The 19,496-nt window shown below is 42.6% G+C and overlaps 1 protein-coding gene across 2 annotated transcripts in view; it reads right to left on the bottom strand.

Annotated features, from left to right (window-relative positions):
* EPHA4 (EPH receptor A4) overlaps window positions 1–19,496 on the bottom strand; it is a 106,481-nt gene that overhangs the window by 73,292 nt on the left and 13,693 nt on the right. The window lies entirely within an intron of this gene.

Genomic DNA, 19,496 nt, shown 5'->3' with positions numbered 1-19,496 from the left:
GCCACAGAAAATTATGATTTTGTTCTTTAAGCAACTAAATTTTACAGAAAAAAAATAACTACTGAAGTTTTACCATATATACTCCAGTGAAAGCTGATTAATTGGCCTGAATCTCCACATTAACAAGCCCTAATCCTCTTGTCAGGAGACCTGCTTACAAGCTTCTCTCCCCAGTGGTGTAAAAGCACTGATGAGAACAGAGATCTGTATCTTAAAGCACTGTCCAGCCAGCCTGGGACTATCTCTCATCTCCTAAATCTTAACAGCTCTGTAGAAAGCCAATTAAACCTCCAAAGTTAGATGAAGTCTGTGATAGAGCACAGTATCAGCTTGAGCAGTTTAAGACAGAAAGGCCTAACACAGAGCTCCGACATTGCTGTTTAAAATAACTATTTGATCCTAATCAGCTGAGGGTCCTGGACTTAGAAAAGAGTGTCCTTATAATGTACTAAAGAGCATCCAACATGTTATTTCCAGCTATTTTAAAACTGCTTATATTTTATACAGGCTAATGAGACACTGAAATAATTATTACATTAATACCCTTTAACAAATTGTCTATTGTCAAGAATTTGAGGATTGATCCTGCCCATAAATCCTTTAATGCTGTCTCCTTTGTGCAAGTGGAATTTCCCTCCACATCAGAACCCAGCTTAGCTGTAATGTTTTCTGCTACTGTTTGAACTTGTATCATGAGTGTGATGGAGCCACATCATGCCAGCACACTAAAAACTACAGTGTTTTTCTGGGCTTCTTTATTCTTGGTTTAACTGTGAACAGCCCAGAACAGAGTTCAAGCTCCTATCTCCAGAGCTATAGCAAGATGCCTTAATATGGTTTAATCATCACATCCTCTCTAGATGGCTGTATGACATTATTTAAAAAAAAAAAAAAAGCCAATAAAAAACCACCCAACTATTTTGGTCTCCCCAGAGAATTGCTTGACACAAAGGTTTTGGGAGATGTCTAAATATAGACAGTTCTGGTGAGATCCGGGTCTATGCAAGATAACAACTCTGCACTATTTTTGACTGCTTAACAAAGATGCTGGGAACACAATGGCTTCAAACAAACACTGCTTTGGCTCTCCCCAGCACTACAGAAAATAGATGAGGTGCTTACAGAATCACAGAGTCTTTTAGGATGGAAAAAAACAAGGAGTCTGACCGCTAACCCAGCACTGCCAAGTCCACCACTAAACCATGTCCCTAAGTGCCACACCTACACATCTTTTAAATACCTCTGCTTCTTAGAGACTTCCATCAACACCACTGTAAAAAACTATCAATCCTCTACTAAGTAGAACATCAATCAAAATAGTGGCATGCAAATCATGATCCATTAAGTACTTCACACTTGATTACCCACGACATTTTAGAGAGGGTCATACATTGATGAGTTGCTTCTCTCTTCTTTGCCCTTTGCGATTTGGAGTACATAACCACTTCTAGTTCATTATCAATGCAAAATTTAGCACTAAGCTCAACTTAAACAAGAGGAAAACAGCAGTTCAATTGTTTGTCCTTTTCTCCTTAAATTTGCTCAGTCTGCATGTTTCTCTACTTTACACAAATCACACCTTTCCAGAAGTGTTGGACTTGAGGCACATGCAGGTGCACCCTTGTTTAAATGTGGCATTTGCTACTAAAGACATTCTAAAAGTAGAATACTCAAACCACCCAGGATCTTCCTCAACACTTTTCTTCCCCCAGCTTTCTCCTAGATGTGAAAATCAGTGTGAAGTTTCACAGAATCACAGAATGGTTAAGGTTGGTAAGGACCACTGGAGGTCTTCTAGTCCAAGCTCCCTGCTCAAGCAGGGTCCCCTAGAGCACATTACTCAGGATTGTGTCCAGACAGCTTTTTAACAGCTCCAGGGAAGAAGATTTGCCCCTCACTGGGCTAACTTAAAACCCCCCAGACCTGCCAGGAGCTATCTGGAAGCCATTCTTCTGCATTTGTTCTCACAGCCTGAAGCTTCACAATGAGATGTGATCTCACAGCTACACGGGAGACCAAGATAGGTGTAATTCCTGGCTCTGCCACAGAGGCTGAGGACAGCTTGCCTGACCTGCCTCTGCCATTCATGGACATAGTCTGTATCACGGTTTAAAGAGGAAACATCATTCACTTTCCTCCCACCTGGTCTGGCCTCACCTTCTGCTCACTAACTTCCAGGTCATCTCTCTGCAGGTATGGGAGGTTCTCACATATGGATAACCCTTTCTCGCAGGAGTCAACGGCAAGAAAGAAGCAGGGAGTAGTGGAAAAGAAAGCGTGGCTGCTCCTTTGGGGCCCCTAAATTGAAGGGTGTAACTACACATACACCCAGTGGGTAAACTTCAGTATCCCTGCCTCAGATCATCCATTTAGAAAGCGGCAATAAGATTCACAATAGATACATCTAAGAGCTGTTGTGAGGTTTAATTAAGCAATAGAGCACTTGGAGATCTCCAGATAACAAGGCGCCCATATAAGAGAGGAGGTGATTACTTCTGATGAAACAAATCATGAGAACAACCTGGCTCAGCAGGGAATACCCAGGGCTGTGTCAATTCTCCTTTTACAGCCCTGATGGAGGAAGCTTGTGGAGATTGTTCCCTGCTCTTTTGCATCTCAGGCTTTGGCAAGATTCTCGAGAGGATGCAGAGAAATGCCTGCATTGGCTGCACGCGCAGAGATGTGAAATACAATCCCTATTTAAAAATCAAAGAGCTGGGAATCTGCTCCTGTCAACAAGCCTTTCAATAGGGAAGAATAATTTAGCAAGAATAGATGAAATCTCCCACCTTAGGGTGATCTGGGTGGCTGTGAGGAGAAACGCGTTTTGGCAGTTCCCACATTCTTTTGTCAAACTTCTGTTGTCTGGGAAAGAGCAGAGTGCCAGAAGCCCTTGCAGGTGAATACTTTGGCTGTTTCATGCTCACTTGATTCAGAGCAATAACGTGTTTATCTAGATGTTTGGAAAGTTATTAATGAGATCAGCAAATCCTTTCCATGTATAAATTATAAATCACCTTCAGCAATGCCATGTAAATTATCAAGTCAAGTGAGAACACGCTTATTTATCTGTGACAGTCTTTTATCACCAATAAATAAAAGCAAGGCAGGAATTACCTCAGGATAAAATTGTACTGAAGTACCATCAGTTAGGTCACGAACAGAAACACCAGCACAGCAGAACCCCTGTATCAAGACATCCTGAAGGATATGCCAGGAGTGGCACTGCACCAATCCAGAAGGAGTAGGAAGGCAGAGCGCGCTGTCCAGGCTGCGCTGCCGACCCCATTCAGGTGCACTCAGAATGCTTTCCACCACACTGGTGCATCAGCACTTGCTCTGCAGAGAGCAGATGTGTCCCTCAAGACTGCACTCAGTATCTTTTCTCATCATCACACATCCCTGTAGAGCGAAGGAAAGGAACTGGATGCACAGAGGCTGGTTTGGGGGACATGTTGTAGCAGCCCCATCAAGCAAGAGGTTTGGAAAAAGAGCGGCTAGAGAGATACAAGTTTTATGAGTGGCTGGTGTGAGCTCTGGATAAGAATAATTCTAATTTGAGCCAAACTTGGCTTTTAAATCCTCCACCATCCTGAATTCACAAGACATATCATGCACCAGTTCCTTTAACTGATGTATAGTATCTTTATATCAGAGTTCTGCCCATCCATCTTTCAGGTCAGGACAACCCACAGATTTCCAACAGCTGCTGCTCTAAGAGTACAGGATTTGGCCCAGTTGTGCAATGGGCATGTCACCTGGTAAATTTTAAAGTAGAGGTTTTTTTATGGAGGCAGCCGTTTAATGAATGCTTTAAGCCAAGTTTTTCTTCAAGAGTTCTGCAGAAAGTTTCCCTTTGCATGAGAAGGTACATTAAAAAATATATGAAATAAAATAAAATCCCGAGGAAAGGAATTGCAGAAACTGATGTTAGATCATGACGTTAGACATGACCAAAAATAGTTGTGATAGGTCTCTTCTCCCCCAGCTTAGTCTTTGCCATACAGCTCCAGGGGGGCTCTCTGCAGACACACCAGTGAGCAGGTGGAAATGATGAATTACGAGAGGGTGGCAGGGGCCCTCTGACTCACTCCAGGGAAGCATCCAGAGAATGAATCCATCGCTACCAGAGCAAAGCTGAAAGCTTACACAGTGGAGGTGCCTGCTGCTCCTGTGGGACATGGAGCTCACGCTCTGGGCATGGCAGGAGGCACACCAACCACGGCATGATAACACAGCTTCAAGACAAGACTAGTTCCAGCTTGAGGAACAAGCCCACAGCTGAGCCAATTGCTAAAGCAGATTAAGACTTCTCAGGTGACTGGGTTAACGCTCTCCAGTGCTGATGAACAAGTGACAGGTTTCTTTCTCCTCTCCATGCAGATCACCGGATGCCAGATCCATCCCCAGCAGGGGCAGCTGATGAGCTGTCCATCCCCCACGGGGCTCTGCCACATCACCCTGAACCTCCTGTGCCCCTGGTTACCAGAGCAGGTACCCAAAGAGCACAGGCCATGGGCTGGGATATAGGTCAGGACACAGCCCAGCCTGCAGAGCCTGTACCCCAGCATTGGTGACACACAAGAAGGAAAGCTTTCTTCTGAATTCCTGCTGGATGTCGTACAGCTGCTAATTGGGAGAAAGCGACAAAACAAACACAATTTTGCTTCTAATCTGGAAAGGCATCCATCTCCAACAAAACTATTGGCAAATGAACCTAACAGTAACATCCCATTTTGGCTCAGAGGCCCTCATGGCTGACATGATAGAGCTATTTATTCAAATATCTGCATGATACGTAAATTAGTGAAAGACAATAAACAAAGAAATTGATGGTGGTAACCATGAAGCTATTTAGAAATGGCCAAAAGCACACTGACTTCAGTCCAGGCCACAAAAATTTACTCTAGCAAAGAAATGCAGTGGTGAGACTGGAGCTGGCATGTGACTCACATCCGCCCTGATCACCTCACGCTCTTCCTGATACGATAAGTTATCAGCTCAGAGTTCTCATGAGTGCTATTTTATCTACTCTAACTGAACCATATCAAGACCTAATTTTGCCTCAACAATTAACAAAATGCTATCACCAACATCCAAAATGCATCTAAGATAGCTTAGAAGAGTGAGGTTTTAAAATGCTGTTGACAAGATGATCTGACACAAGTTAAATATGCTTGGGCATGCAAGGCCATCCATTTGCAGCACATATTTTTCACTTTCCTGAAGATCCAAAATTCACACAGAGTAACCTTCACTTCCTACCTTTAGCCAAGACAGAAGACCCAAGGAAGAAATGTTTCCTTTTTTCTCTCTGCTTCTGTCAACTATCAGTGGATTCATGCCAAAATAGAAAAAAAAATACCCTGCAAAACTTCACTGTCTTCCTGGTGTTCCTCTGCCAAATTTCATACAGTGAGGCACCTTACGACTACAGATGGATAATCCTCAGGAGCAGCCCCAGCAGCCACCTGTGGCCACCAGAGCCTTTTTCTCTGTGCCCACCCCACAGAAGGATTACTTGCACTCTGCCTTTGACCACCAAAACCAAGTTCACTGAGAATTTGTTAGGTTGCCCCAGCAAGAAGTCCTTCCAGGACCACCATTTGCTTGAATTTTCATGCACTTTGTCACACAATTACCAAAATCTTTATTAGCCTATCAAAAAGCCATAGGAGAGGCTGTACTGTCAAAAAACTAATGCTCATATCAGCATATTAGCTTTCCACGTTCCTTATTTGTAATTACTTAGCACTTTTTCTTGCCTGCATTCATTAAGAAATGTAAACTTAAATAAACAAACCCAGGATTTTTTAACAGAACCAAACCATGAAATTTGTACATAATCAAAACGTGAGGCAGTTAAGCAGAACAGAAGGAAACGTGCTGGCTGCAATGAATTAGTTATGGCATGTCTGATGTGCCAAGTTTATTTTCTAGACATATTTTTCCTGTGTGAAGGTGCAGCCAAACAGCAGCCACTAATGGGTCAGTAAATCTCCACTGTGCCAGGCAGAGCCTCAAATACATAAGATCAGCAACTCACTTGGGGAAGAGGGGAGATGGTTATTTTGCTGTATTTTATTCTTATGCATTTGCTTGCTTGTGTTTTGTGAATGTGCCACTTAGGGCTGTTTTTTCAGTTGTGCCAACTCATCGTGGGACACAAGCAATCTTTTGAAGGACCCGTATGAATCACTTCTGTCAACATTAAGTGGGTTTTGACATTGCAAACACTTAGTGACTTCAGTCTGAAATCCACAGTAATTTTAGGCCTTCAGAGGAATATAGAGTTTAAATATTTAACTAAAGGAGAGCAAATTCTAGGCCTAAAGTAGATGCCTCCCACCGAAGTTGCCTTAAAGCAACAAGAAGGAAAGTCACTCCTACATGGGAACAGTTACACTGGACTCACCCATGGCCTTAAAAACCAGCTCTCCAAGACCACTGGCAGAAGGTCCCCCAGGTCCATGGGGGTGAATCAGGAGCCCCTGCCCAGGCTGTGCTCTGCCAGTACCAGACTGCCACATGCACCCAAGAGAGGCCACGGACAAGGACTCCCAGCAGGGCTCCTTCCCACCTTTGCTCAGGACCCTCTGGCAGGCACTGAAGAAGCCAAGTCCAGCAGACAGAGCAACTGCTCTGGGATATTAAAAGGTTTCCCAGAACTGCTGTTAAGGAGCAGCCTCAGCATCCAAATACTTCAATAGTTACCTGAACACTTGCAGAGCTGCAGCTGACTCATAACCCAACTGCACTGGAAATTCTGCAACTGGGGAGTAAAGGTGCTGCCTCAGAGCTCCTCCACCTTGTTACACACGCAGAGTCCATGACAAAGAGGATTTGCAATTCAAAGCACTCATGGATTCAAGGTCAGAGTTTCCAAGTTTCAAGAATTCTTCCTAAGTGCAAAGTCTAAAGCACGGATACCAACAGATTGATTTTTTAGCATCTATCTGAAGCAAGCAAAGATGAAGGCTATTATTAATTCAGCTTCTTGAGGGGGACTACCCTGTCAGTGTGTGTTAGAGACTTGTTAAACAAAATGTTTTGCAGTAAATCACATGGAAATGTGAACTCAGCAAATGCCAGAGGCAATGACAGGAGGATATAAATGACAATCAGAAAGGCGTGTCCGGATGCTTGAGGTATGAGCCACGATAAAGTGCTTGTGAAATTTCACCTGCCTGAATTGGGACAGAGGTTGTGGCCTTCTGATAAAAAAAAAAAAAGGGGGGGGGGGAGAAAAAAGAAAAAAAGGAAAAGAAAAAAATAAAAACACACAAACCCCGATGTGCTAATTAGAAAGTAAACTATATGTCTGAACAGACATCCAAATATTCCAGCCTCAGCAGGGAATAAAATCTACAGACTGTGGGAATTAGTCTGAATGAGACCTCACTAAATGGTCGCTGCAAAGTTGGAGAAAGACAGTGCAAGCCAACAGTTACTACAAGCACCTCTTTAGTCAGCGGGAAGAGTGAATTCTTTTCACGTAATCATTCATTTGCACTCATTCTGAAATATATTTAGCAGACCTCTGCTCACCTTCTCAGAGCTGCTTTTGACTTTCTAGAAAATATATGGAGCCGATAACAATCCTTGCAAATTTTGAGAAAGAAAAGCAGATAGACACATACCTTAGCTGATTAAATGTTGAACATTAACAATATCCATTACCCTCACCAACAGCTAGAGATGACTGACAAAGAGGAACGTGAAATCACATTATTGCATTCAGCAAACCTACAGAAAATGCTACTTTTCACAGTCAAAAATAGCATACCTTACCAGCCCGGATTTGATCAGCCCATTTTGTCAGCAGTAAAAGCTGTTTTCTAGGCCATAGCATTTTGCATTAATGCAATCTGATTTGCCACTGCTTTTTTAGAAAGCTAAGGTGAATGTGTGATATTGAGAGAGGGCAGTTGTTAATCCAGAAACGAAAGTCTGAAACTCCTCATGTAGGGCAAGGTCAAAGAACAGCTGCCTATGGAAAACCCCACACAGAGACCTGCACACCATGTTCTAGCTGGTATTCCCAGGAGCTTTGTACTAAGCATATTTTAAATAAACAGTAATATACTTCTCAACAAATGATTTAAAAAATGTGGAGATAATTACTTCTCATATGGCTTTATTACTGCTTGCACTTACAAATACGTCACCTGGGTAGTTTTATCTCCCACATTAGTTGATATTTAAGAAGTTCTGATTATTACTCACATTGTTCTGAGTGTTATATCTGTTCCTAGCAACTGAGAGAAGAAAACAAGCCAAATAAAACACAACGGTATTTTTGAAGCCACAATATAATAGTTACCTAGAATAAAATCCTGCCTGCATGCTTCTAAAAACTGTGGTACCATACAGAAGTAGTGACGAAAGAGGTGGTGGCAGTTTTTGATAGAGACAACTATCATTCATAAGCTACCGGCAAACTAAACAAAAATTAACAAGCTCCATAAAGCAATTAAAATCCAAAGTGTAAAGTAGATGTAATGACTCAACAGCCTGATCACTGCTCTCATAAAACCACACTAATAATGCATGGCCTGAGTCTCCTCACATTGACATCAACATAAAATCAAGTAGCAAATTGAAATTTTTCTCATTAGTGGAGTTTCACAGATAGAAAAGTTGTAAGGTAAGAGAAGCAGACCTGAGGGCTGCACACGGAGAAGACTCACAAGAAACCAGGTCTGTGCACCACCCTGTGTGTGAGTTTGGCTACATCAGGGGTCACTGTATGGCTATCAGCACTCCACTGCACGGTCTGCACACTCTGCATTGCTTTATCAATCCCACTCTCTAAAGACAATTCAGTGGGCACTGTCCACTCACATCTTAGAGACAAAGCACATCCCTCCTGGCAGCAAAAAAGCTAAATATTTTCCAGTGGGTTTAAAAAAAAAACAAAAACCCAAACCCAAGCCAAAAAAATACCTAACTAACCAAACAACCTCCACCCAACTGCAGAAGGGAACAAACACTATGTGAACTCCTAATTTTTGCCTTTAAAACCTGTCTCATTACTGGGCGGACAGCCCTGCTCCTTCCATCCCACCCTCTGCACTGCCAATAGAATACTGCTTGCAATTTGTATGTGATTCAGACTTAGAAGATCATTCTCATTCTAGACTTGTACCCAGCTGAAAAGTTTCAAAGATGTTGTAAGATTCAATACAATAGAACAACTGTCCTTGGTCTCCCAGATAACAAGGCTTTTTTAGTGTTTAAAATAACCAATATGCATTCCATGCATATTTAACCACATCTTTGTATTGTTTCTTTATAAAGACAACTTTGGCCCTCACAAATGAGGCTGTTTGTGGTCTTAGGTAATGCAGAGTATATTAATTGGACAATACCTCACACTTATTTTGGAATGCTAATTCGGACAGAGCCTGGCTCTCACTGCACTGACTGTCACTTGCTGACTCTAATTTAGAGGGGTGGCAGTGAATTAGGAGTACAACAGCACGTTTGTGAGGTGAATTTCAAGCATGCATGGGTGTCACAGTATGACTTAAGCAGTGACCCCGAACCACCAGAGCTGACGGGTTGAGATTTAACAACTTAGTTTAGGTGGTAGAAGTCATTAGCAGTTTGGGATCAGCTTTTAACTTTGGATGGAGGAAGAGAGTTCAAAAATTAACTAGATACTCCCTGCCAATATCCATCACCAAGCCTCTGCCAGCAATGAAGCAGCTCTTATTCACTGCTTATGCAGCTCATATCAAACTTAGACCTCAAACTCAGGACATTAAAGAGTCCATGCTACATAGTAATTTGGGACACCACCTGCCTTTAGAAAATACAAGCAGGATGTTTAAGCAAATGAAAATGTCTATGAGCCAGAAACCTCCACAGCTCAAAGCAGCCAAGGATTTGCATAGATGCGACTGCACCCTTCCTCCTGCTCACCTGAAGCCATTCCTGAGGCTGTGCCCTGAGCCATGCCTAGAGGAAGGCTGAGGAGGGAAAGTCGAGCATGGCTCAAACACCACCCTGCAGTACAAGGTACCCTCTGAAGCTGGAGATTGCTCAAGGAGCCCAGGGCTCCAGGATTGAATGAGGCAGCCTCGGGCTTCTTCTGGTGTGTACTCATTGGCACTGGCTTCTCAGGGCCATAGATCCTATAGAGCCCTCAGCACTTGGGATTGCAGGTGCTGACTCAGCAAGGCTCTGGGCTCTTCAGGCTGAGAGCAGCCCTGTGAGAAAAGGCAGGGCTTTACAGCACTTCCAAATCCACTTTTTAGCAAAGCCTGGTCCAGAGCCCCACTCCTCCCCTCCCCTTCTGGACCAGAACTAGTACTAATCAACTTCCTATGCTATCCCCTTAGCAGTTTAAGTACATCAATTTGCCTGACTTACTTTGTCCCAGTAAAGCCAGCAGCAACTTACCGTGGCTTGCAATGTTACCTCCCCTTATGCTGCCTTAAGGCACCGCTGTGTTGCCTTTCCTCTCTCTTGAAATGAATCTTTGTTTAACCAATATGAAATTAAACACAGAGAACCAGAAAGACCCTTCTTGCCTTTAAACACTTTCCACTGAGGACAGACAAATATTTTTGGTGACTGATATTTTTAAGGTTTGGGCAATTGCATGTGAGTTTACAAAAGACCCCTTTCAGATTTTGATTATTTATGTGCTTCTTTCTTACACAAACAGATGCACTGAAACAAAGACAGAGCTCTGACCCTAGCTGGGTGGCAGGCACCTTCCTTGCCTGACACTCGCCCAGCCATGAGCCATTGTGGCTCAGGTGAGGACTTTTGGCAATGCCACCTCCACTCAGCTGACACATCCTTTCTCACTGCTGACCCCAGCCCTTATTTCCTGCTACTCCCTCCCTGTTGCAATGACATTCCCAGCAAGAGCTTTAAATAACAGCCTGGGGTATAAAAGCAGTGACTAACTCTTTACATTTCCAGTCATAGGCAGTGATCTCCTAACAGGCAAGAGCACTGACAAACCCTTCCTGCAAAACTCTATTTAGCAGACGTTTTTCTGTGGAAAGATGCTCATAATCATATCTTAGGACAATTAGAAACACAAATTGTTTTTACCTTTCTCCTCCCAGCCACTGGCTGGCTGTGCCCTTGAAGTACAAGCCAACACAGCCAACACAGACAGGTAGGACCAGCTGCTGCAGGGAGTGGGGCTGAGGCCCTGGGGGATGAGACCTCAGCTCAGCCTGCTGGGATTCAGCAGGATCACTCTGCAAATGCAGGCTCAGGCAGGAACTGCTGGGTCAGAACTGGATGAAACTAAACAGGTAAGAAAGCCTGACTTTTAAATGGGGAAGAGCATCCCAGTGGCCAAGGCAGGTGACAACCCAAGACCTGAATATGCTGCTCTCATAAGGGTTCAGTGCTCTTCAGACAGGAGTAACTGGACAGGTATAGGGAGTAAAGTACCACCTCACATGATAAAGTGAGGTCCTAATATGAAGCAAACAGAGTCACTGTAAATGTGTCATACTTTATTGCCTTGATATTGCAGACTCCCATGAGAGCATTACAGTAGTCTTTAGGATTCTAAGAAACTTCAAAATTTTGATACTAAAATCAGTAGGATCTCTCAGTTAAAAAATACACTTCCAGTTTTATTACAAACTTAAAACTTTGTGATTTGCTAGCATTCATATAATTCAAAGAACAGTCTTTCTCTGGCACTTCCCTAAGCTCAGGAATTTACACTAGCAAACAAAATGAGTGTTGTAGGTTGAAGTTACTCTTTGATCTGGTAAATAAACCCATAGTAAATTCAGGTTCAATTACAGTATTTAAATTTATGACATCTACAGTGCTGTAACAAGTTAGTGACAAATGCCAGTTTCATATAGAAAACATGTATTAACATGCACAAGGTACAAAAAAGAAAAATCAATTGGTTCTAACAGATGTATCAAAAGGTACTTTGGCAGTTTTATACAGTCTTTTATACGCATTTGTCAATACATTTGATTGCAGTTGCAGATACTATTAACAACCCACTATTACAGAGAAATTGCTAGTTTCATACCTGAAAAGTAAAATTTGCTTTACTTATACTTGTGTGTGTGCACTTACATGCATATTCAGCAATGTAGTCGTTGTTACTCCTGAAATTTCATTTGCATGCAAAATACCTCTGGTGCAAATTACCAATAACATAAGGGAGCCCATGAAATGTTAAAGACTTCAAAGGATGAGAGAAAAAGTATTTGCATTTTGGGCCTGATCCAAAGCACATTAAAGTAAAGGGGAATCTTTCCATTGGCCGCAACAGATGTTCTGACTCGAGGAAGTTTTGATGCAAGTTATTGACATAACAGTAGACTAGCAAGACCACAAAATCCACTATCTGAAGAAACCGAAAGTCAAGTTTGCTAAATACTGATTTACTGCTTTTCATCATGGCAGTTGTCTCTCAGTTTCTCCCAGGACAGTCTTTGCTGCCTCTCCTGTTGTCCCCAGCACATCTTTCTGTTCAATAACCCACATTCATTCCAGCTTTTACACCTACACTTTCTTTTCTCTTGTTCATGGCTTTTAAATTCTTTCTCAGTCTGCAGATACGTAACTTCCCAATACTGTCGTTTAATTCCAAAAAAGTGACATAGGAGACAAGTATCTATACAGGTCAACATAAAAACTGTCAAAATCTGGTTTGATAGGTCACTACCTATAGAGCATACAGATATCAACTGCTTTCAGTCTTTAAAAAACTCCTAGTGAGTCTCATAACAAAAGTAAACTGCTAGCTGCTCTCATCTGTTTGAGAATAATCAGCTTAATCAATGTTACTTCAGCAATCTCTGCTCTACTCTGTCAATGTTTTACTGCAACTTGTCATATTGCATGAACATGATAATGCCTTCTATACCAGGGCAGAAAAAACTTCACGTAAAGGACAGGAAGCACAGTGTGGTAAATGAAAACAAGTGACTGGACTTGTAACAGTGCAGGTACCACGTAGAGAAATAACAACAAGTTTATTTAAATAAGCTTGAATAATTTATTCCTTTTAGGAAGGACCATTTTCCTGGCATGACCCAAAAAGAAATGAACTAGTAAAAGGAGCATTTCTCTAGCACAAACGTTATTAACAAATGCCATAGCTATTCTAGGTGTGTCACCAGTAAGCAAAATCAAAGCCACTGCAATAAAACCAAAAAAAAAAAAAAAAGTACTAGGACATAGAGCACATTTTTCTTCCACTCTATACTTCAAAATCATAAGGACTCCTCATATTTCATGGTAAAAGGTTTTATTTCTTGGTTCCTGCAGCTCAGGTAATGATATCGTAATTCAAAGGTGGTGTAAGGCTCACTATAGCTCTGACCTCATAAACAATTTTAATATCCCTTCTCCGCATCTCAACAGATATAGGACTGCACCTGAGCTGCCAATATCTCCTCAGTAGTTACCTGTTTATTTAACTTCTAAGCGAGCACATGTGCTGCACATTAAAATCAACCTGGATGCAAAGAGAAGGCTTCCATCTGCGTGAAAGGGCCACCTTTCAACAAATATCTCAGGTGCATGGGAGGAAAAGCAAAATTAAGACAAAATACAGCATAGACCCACAAAGCAAGGCACACAGCACCACACCTGCTATGTGCATCTGCTCTGGGCCACTTGAAGTGTCAGAGATAGTGTGCTGCTCCTGAGCAATGGGAGCCGTTCTGCTGCAAACAGGGGTGGAGGGAGAACCCAGGCAGAAGCAGCATTTGTGTTCCTCTTTCCAGGTGAGCCACTAACAGGCAAAGCTCTTCAAGGCTACTCCACAGCACACCTGTCACACTGTATCATTACCGCAGGCTCAGATAAGGATGGGACACTAAGGCCAGCAAAACAAACCAGCTTCAAAGCTCTTATGTAGAGCCAGGATATGCTGGAAAAGCCACAGCCTGTTCAGTGTCCCTCTGCAAAGGACTGGAACAAACTGATAGAGGGGTATCCAAGATGCCTAAGGGATGTTCTGTTTAGCTGAAACTAGGTGGTTAAACTGGAAAACTGAAACGCACAGCAAGAGCTTAGCAGCCAAAAGACCTCTTCAGATTGAAACAGTTTCTCCTGAAGGAAAGAGGTCAGGAGACAGTATGATCAAGTCTCTGTTTCTAGGTCAGACCTCAAGAGCTACATTTCTGCAGTAAGACAATGGGGATCCGATAACAACTGTACAACAGCACTTACCACAAGAGATGAGGATGGAGATGATCCCAGTTAGTCTATTCCCCAGCCCCACAGGAGGATAACCTGTACTTAAACAATGCTACTAGATGTCTAACTTCGAAAATCCTCTGATACAGAGATTCCCCCACATCCCTGGGCAATCTGCACTGGCATTAAAGATCTCTGTAATTATGATTTTTTTTTTTTTAACTTGGGTCTTGCCTAATTTTCTGGGTTTGCATTTTAAGCCCGTTATTTCCTGCCCTGTTATCACCTCCATTTTTACAGCCACCTTCTACACACTTCTGGTTAAAGAAGAAAGGTAAGAGATATTTCAAGATATCTTCAAATTTAAGCAAGTCCAACCTTTGAACGCCTAAAAGTGAGCTGGACAGAAAGCACTAACACAGGCAAAAGATGCCTTAGTCTCTTAAGCCTGCTTAAAGGCTACAAATCCATCAATCAAGGTCTGGACTATTTAAAAACCCACTGCCTAGTATTTCAATTATTTCTTTCTGGAATAAGGCCAAAATACACTTGTGGATGTGAATAGGTAAAACAGAATCCACTACTTTGTGAAAAACCTCTAAAGGAACAAATTGAAAAGTGCTCTCAAAAATTTATTTCCCCTTACCACACGTACTTATTTGTTATCGAAGCTCTGCATGCAAGATTCACGATGCTGTGCTCAGGGCAATAAACAATTTATTTTGAGAAACCATGTACAGACTGAATGAAGATATAGAAATTACAATATAACACAGAAAGAGGCAGGTCAGATCAACACTGGGATATCTAGATAGTATCTCTATAGAGCATCAGCAATGCTTCATAAATTTAAATTTATACCACACTTCTGGTTCTTCGGAAGGTTTTAACATAAAAAACTGCAACAAAAAAGTATCTGGCAAAGGACAGAGGTTATTTTCCAAAAATAGTTGTGAGGTCTGATTTTCTTTTTTGTTAGCACGACTCATCCATAGCCTCATTACGTGGCTTACAACTTCCCTGCACAAAATCAGTGAGAGCAGTGGCATCAATCAGGTGTAGGTCTCTAGACTGTGGAAAAACTGCTGGGTGATATTAAGAGCCTTTTTCTGATTCCTGCCAACACTATGGCAGGGGAAAGGAGGAGCTTTCATCCTTTTAATCCTAAAGAACTGTAGGTAAGTTGTCAGAGAATCTTCATATTCACTTCAGATTGTTTTATAATGGGCAAATTCTGCCCTCCTCTATACTCTGACAACCCCTACTAACTCTGAGTGACACAGGTATAGTATTTGACCTAATTGCATTTTAAAGCCCAAATAAGCTTCTTGCATTCTAAACTGAGACAGACAACTTTTTTTCTTTGCCCTACCCACAAGTCCCTGTGACACAATACTTCTGACACATTGCAAATTTCTGAAGTATTATTCCTTCCAAACAAATATCTTCCTTGTTATTTAGCCAGGCTGAAGGGCAGTTCACCGTCATTTATGGCAGAGGCACAGAGAGGAGGGAATAGCAATTACTCAGCATTTGTTAAAGCGACGGCCTCACCTTTAATAATTGCACAGTCACATTTCTTTCCACAGGGTCAATGAGAACTCCGGAAGGGAGACTTGCTGATTGACACAAATATGTTTGTATTTCAAAGGGCAAACTACAAAGTCAAATACAAGGCAATGTTTGCACAAGAGTTAACTCTGTCATTCGGCATTCTCAAAGAGCTCAACAATCCCACGGAAAAATGTCTCTCCTTTGCTACAGTACATTTTTAACTCAAACTTTAATACAGGTGTATGGAGAGGTCAAATTAGCATGATTGCTGCAGAAGGCTAGCTAAGCACACAACCACAGGAAAGAGGAGTTAGTGATGACCTTTAAAGAAGCAGAGCAATACAGCGGGCAGAGCTCCTGCCCCCCAGCATCCCCACAGTGAACTGGCAGCAGCTGAACACTCAGCACAAGTTACAGCAACATGGTTCTCTAACTGCATAGACAGATAAACCAATGTCCAACCAAACAGGAAAGACAGAGAGGAGATCTCCTTCTGCACACTCTCATACTTCAATCACAGTTCATCTTGAACTAAAAGGACCAGCTCTGCACAGTCACCGTCCCAGTGCAGACTAATGGGAAGGAGAAGAGATAATAAGGCCAAATACTACCCTTGGGAGTGCATCACACCTGTTAAGACAAGGGCAGTTCCCTGCAGTGCTGGATCAGCCCCATGGTGCCCCTCCACCAGCCTCAATCACAGCCGGTGCTGCTCTTTCACAGTGGACAAGATCTCCCGCCCCTCTCTGGAGCCAGCTGCCCTCCTTGAAATTGCTGCAGTCACGCTCCTTCCCCTTCTGCTGTGGGTGACTGTAGGTGGATTTTGTTCTCTTCTCTCACAAATTAAAGAATCCTAAAACTATAAACACATCCTTACACAGTGCCCACAACCCTTTGAGCTCACTTTCCCAAGCTATTGGGTGTGTTGAATTCAAGGTTACCAAGAATATTAATTCTGGGCATACTGAAACTGGGCACTGAGAGCATGTCTTCAAAGAGCCACTGAGAACTTTAAGGTGAATCAACTAAATGGATAAAGGATCTGCACATGGGTAGATTCAGCAAAAAAGGATGGAAACAGTCTTGTGGGTAATTAGTGATGTACCTTAAGTTATGCTCACTGACTTCACTCCTTTAGTTGATTGCTTTCAACTTTCCTCCCCACACAGACAGGCCTTTGAACCTCAAAGCATTACAAAACTGTGTACATTATCAGCCACGTCTATATGCATGTGTGTTGTATTCAGCACCCACTGAACTGTCATGCCCAGCCTAAAGTATTGGATCCAGTATTTTCATATTGTATGAATTTTTGGAAGTAGTCCAAATTTGAGTAGCCTGACAGAAGTACATCTGGGAGTAGCACAGCACAGTTTCTAATGTGCTATGGGAATGACTTCAGCAACAAACCTCAAAAAAAGTTCCTTCACATTAAGTGTAACTATTGCTACTCTGAGATTAAATATTACCTGGAAATTACTCTCATTAACTGCAGAGTCCTTGATTAATGAGCAGGTGGAGTGCACATAGGGACCTGGTCCTGATTTCAGCTGTCTTATTAGCTCTACCCTGGACACTACTGATCACCACAAAAACAAATGAGGAAATCCAAGAACTAATTACAAGTGGACAAAATGTGTCAACCTAATAACTGTGTTACGGGACTTCAGAGATTAAGGGAAGGCTGGCAGATGTGCAAGATGCAAACACCAAAGCCACTAAAAAGAAACAGCAACAGAACTCTGTTATCTTCTCGCGTCTCTGGTGTGCGAGACCGCAGGAAGCCTCACAAGAAACAGTCTCCATTTCAGAACAGCTCCACAGCCATCTTGATTACTGCAATCATTTGTTCATTATTTTAACACCGATGGCCACAGGAGGAACCTTCAATGCTTCCCCCCGACTCCCAATCCCACAAGCAGGGGCTCTCTCTCCCACAAGACACTGAGAACTGCCCCAAGGCCCCAGGGAGGCCAGCATCAGGGAGCAGGAGTTTGGCAACCAGAAAGCCAAGGACAAGAGAGAGCATCCCACCTGGTGCTCCTGGAAGGTGCTGCTGCAGGTGTGCAGGCACCCAAGCTGGGGCTGCAGACCACACATGGGGGAAGTCAGAACCATCTTCTTTAGTTTGTCAGCAAACACAGCTGTATCTAAGCATCTCCTGCTATACTTATCCAGCAGCCACTGCCCCCAAGGTGTGAAACAGTAGGGACTGCCCACACACCTTTTTAATTTGTGTTTACTTGTCTCTTGAAAAAGCCCAAAGAAATCTTCTACACACCAGCTAAGTACAATAAAACCAAATACTCCAGCATCAGGAGTTCAGCCAACTTGTGCCCTACAACTGATCTCCTATTTCTCCCTACACTTTCCTTCTAATCCTGTTTATAATTACACAAGCTGTCTGATCTTTCCAAAGCTATCAATTCCCTCAAATACATTTTCAAATTGTCATCCTTGAAAGAGCCTGGGCACTGGATCAACCAGTCTCAGCTCGACACAACCCATGCCAGTATTGATGGCTCCCCGGAAATGCAGGGGTGCAGCTGGCCAGACCCCGAGCAAGGGTTGCCCAGCCCCAGCAGAGAAGAGGTGAGAGGAAGGTATTGATCCGGTCCTTTTAACATGCTAATTTGCCCATTGGCCGCTTCAGTCATTGCTAGGCTGGACACTTCAAAAGGAAACTGTTTTCAAAGCAGCGATGTCTTTTTCAACAGCAGAAAACACTTAAATCTGAAAACAAATGAATTCAAGCCCCAAGTTCACAGAAGCTCTGGTTGGTGCTTTTCAGCTCTCCAGACAGAAATGTTTGATGTATGGAAAGACAGACTTGCTAATTAGGGTTATTAAAATGTGGCCTGGCAAAAAGCCTCAGATTTAAAATAAGAAAATCCACACCCTCTAAGTGCACACTTTATTAATATAAAGATAGCCTGTATTAGTATCGAAAAAATTCAGCCATAATATCTTGAAGTGTTCCATTGATTCCCACACACACGCACACTTCACAGAAGAATAAAATGTAGTTAAAATTAAATTTCTGTAATTCAATTTCTGTAATTCAGCATCAACACTGGAACATATTTTGGCCTTTCTTAGCATTGATAATGGGGAAAATAAAGGCAGTTGTTCAATCCCTTCAACCACTGAGAACACACGATGAAGGCCAGACAAAACCCTCAGTGTGACAGAGACATTATTAAAGTATTTCAGAAAGCAGCAGCATTATTGACTAACGCCTTTGCTACCAACACAGAGTTTTCAATCACTGGCTAAATACAATGTGAGGAATTGATACAATGGCAGGATTTAATTACTGGTCTGTGGAAGCACTGAAATATGTTACATACACAAGCTGTGCAGATAGAACAAAAATCAATTGAGTGTTTCACATCCATGTTTGTGGCTCCTATCATGCTCCTAGTAAAACCTGAGGTAAGCTGTGAAAAACAGGAGTGTTCTCCAAGCTAAGGGAGATAATGAGTAGTAGCTCTGACCCACCAGCATATCACTCTGCTTTCAAAGTGTAAAGAGACGAAAACTTGAATTTCCCTCCAAGTATGTCTTTATTTCCAAGGCTAAAGTCAGCCTTGCTTGGCAAGCAGAAGACCTGAACCCAGATGCAGCAAGAGCTTAAGTTTCCAAGTTCAGTCTAGTCCTTCTCCTCTGGACCCTGACCTGAGACAGCCACAGCCCATCAAGCCCAGTACCAGCTACACCAGCAGCACCAGCCACATCCCTCCATGCCCACCTGCCCTGGCACAAGAAGGAATTCGGGATGCTGCTGA

This window comes from Corapipo altera, unplaced genomic scaffold, assembly GCF_003945725.1.
Source record: "Corapipo altera isolate COAL_440 unplaced genomic scaffold, ASM394572v1 54, whole genome shotgun sequence".
Classification (NCBI taxonomy): domain Eukaryota; kingdom Metazoa; phylum Chordata; class Aves; order Passeriformes; family Pipridae; genus Corapipo; species Corapipo altera.
Note: the sequence above shows the minus strand (reverse complement) of the source record. Positions and strands in the feature narration are given on the sequence as shown.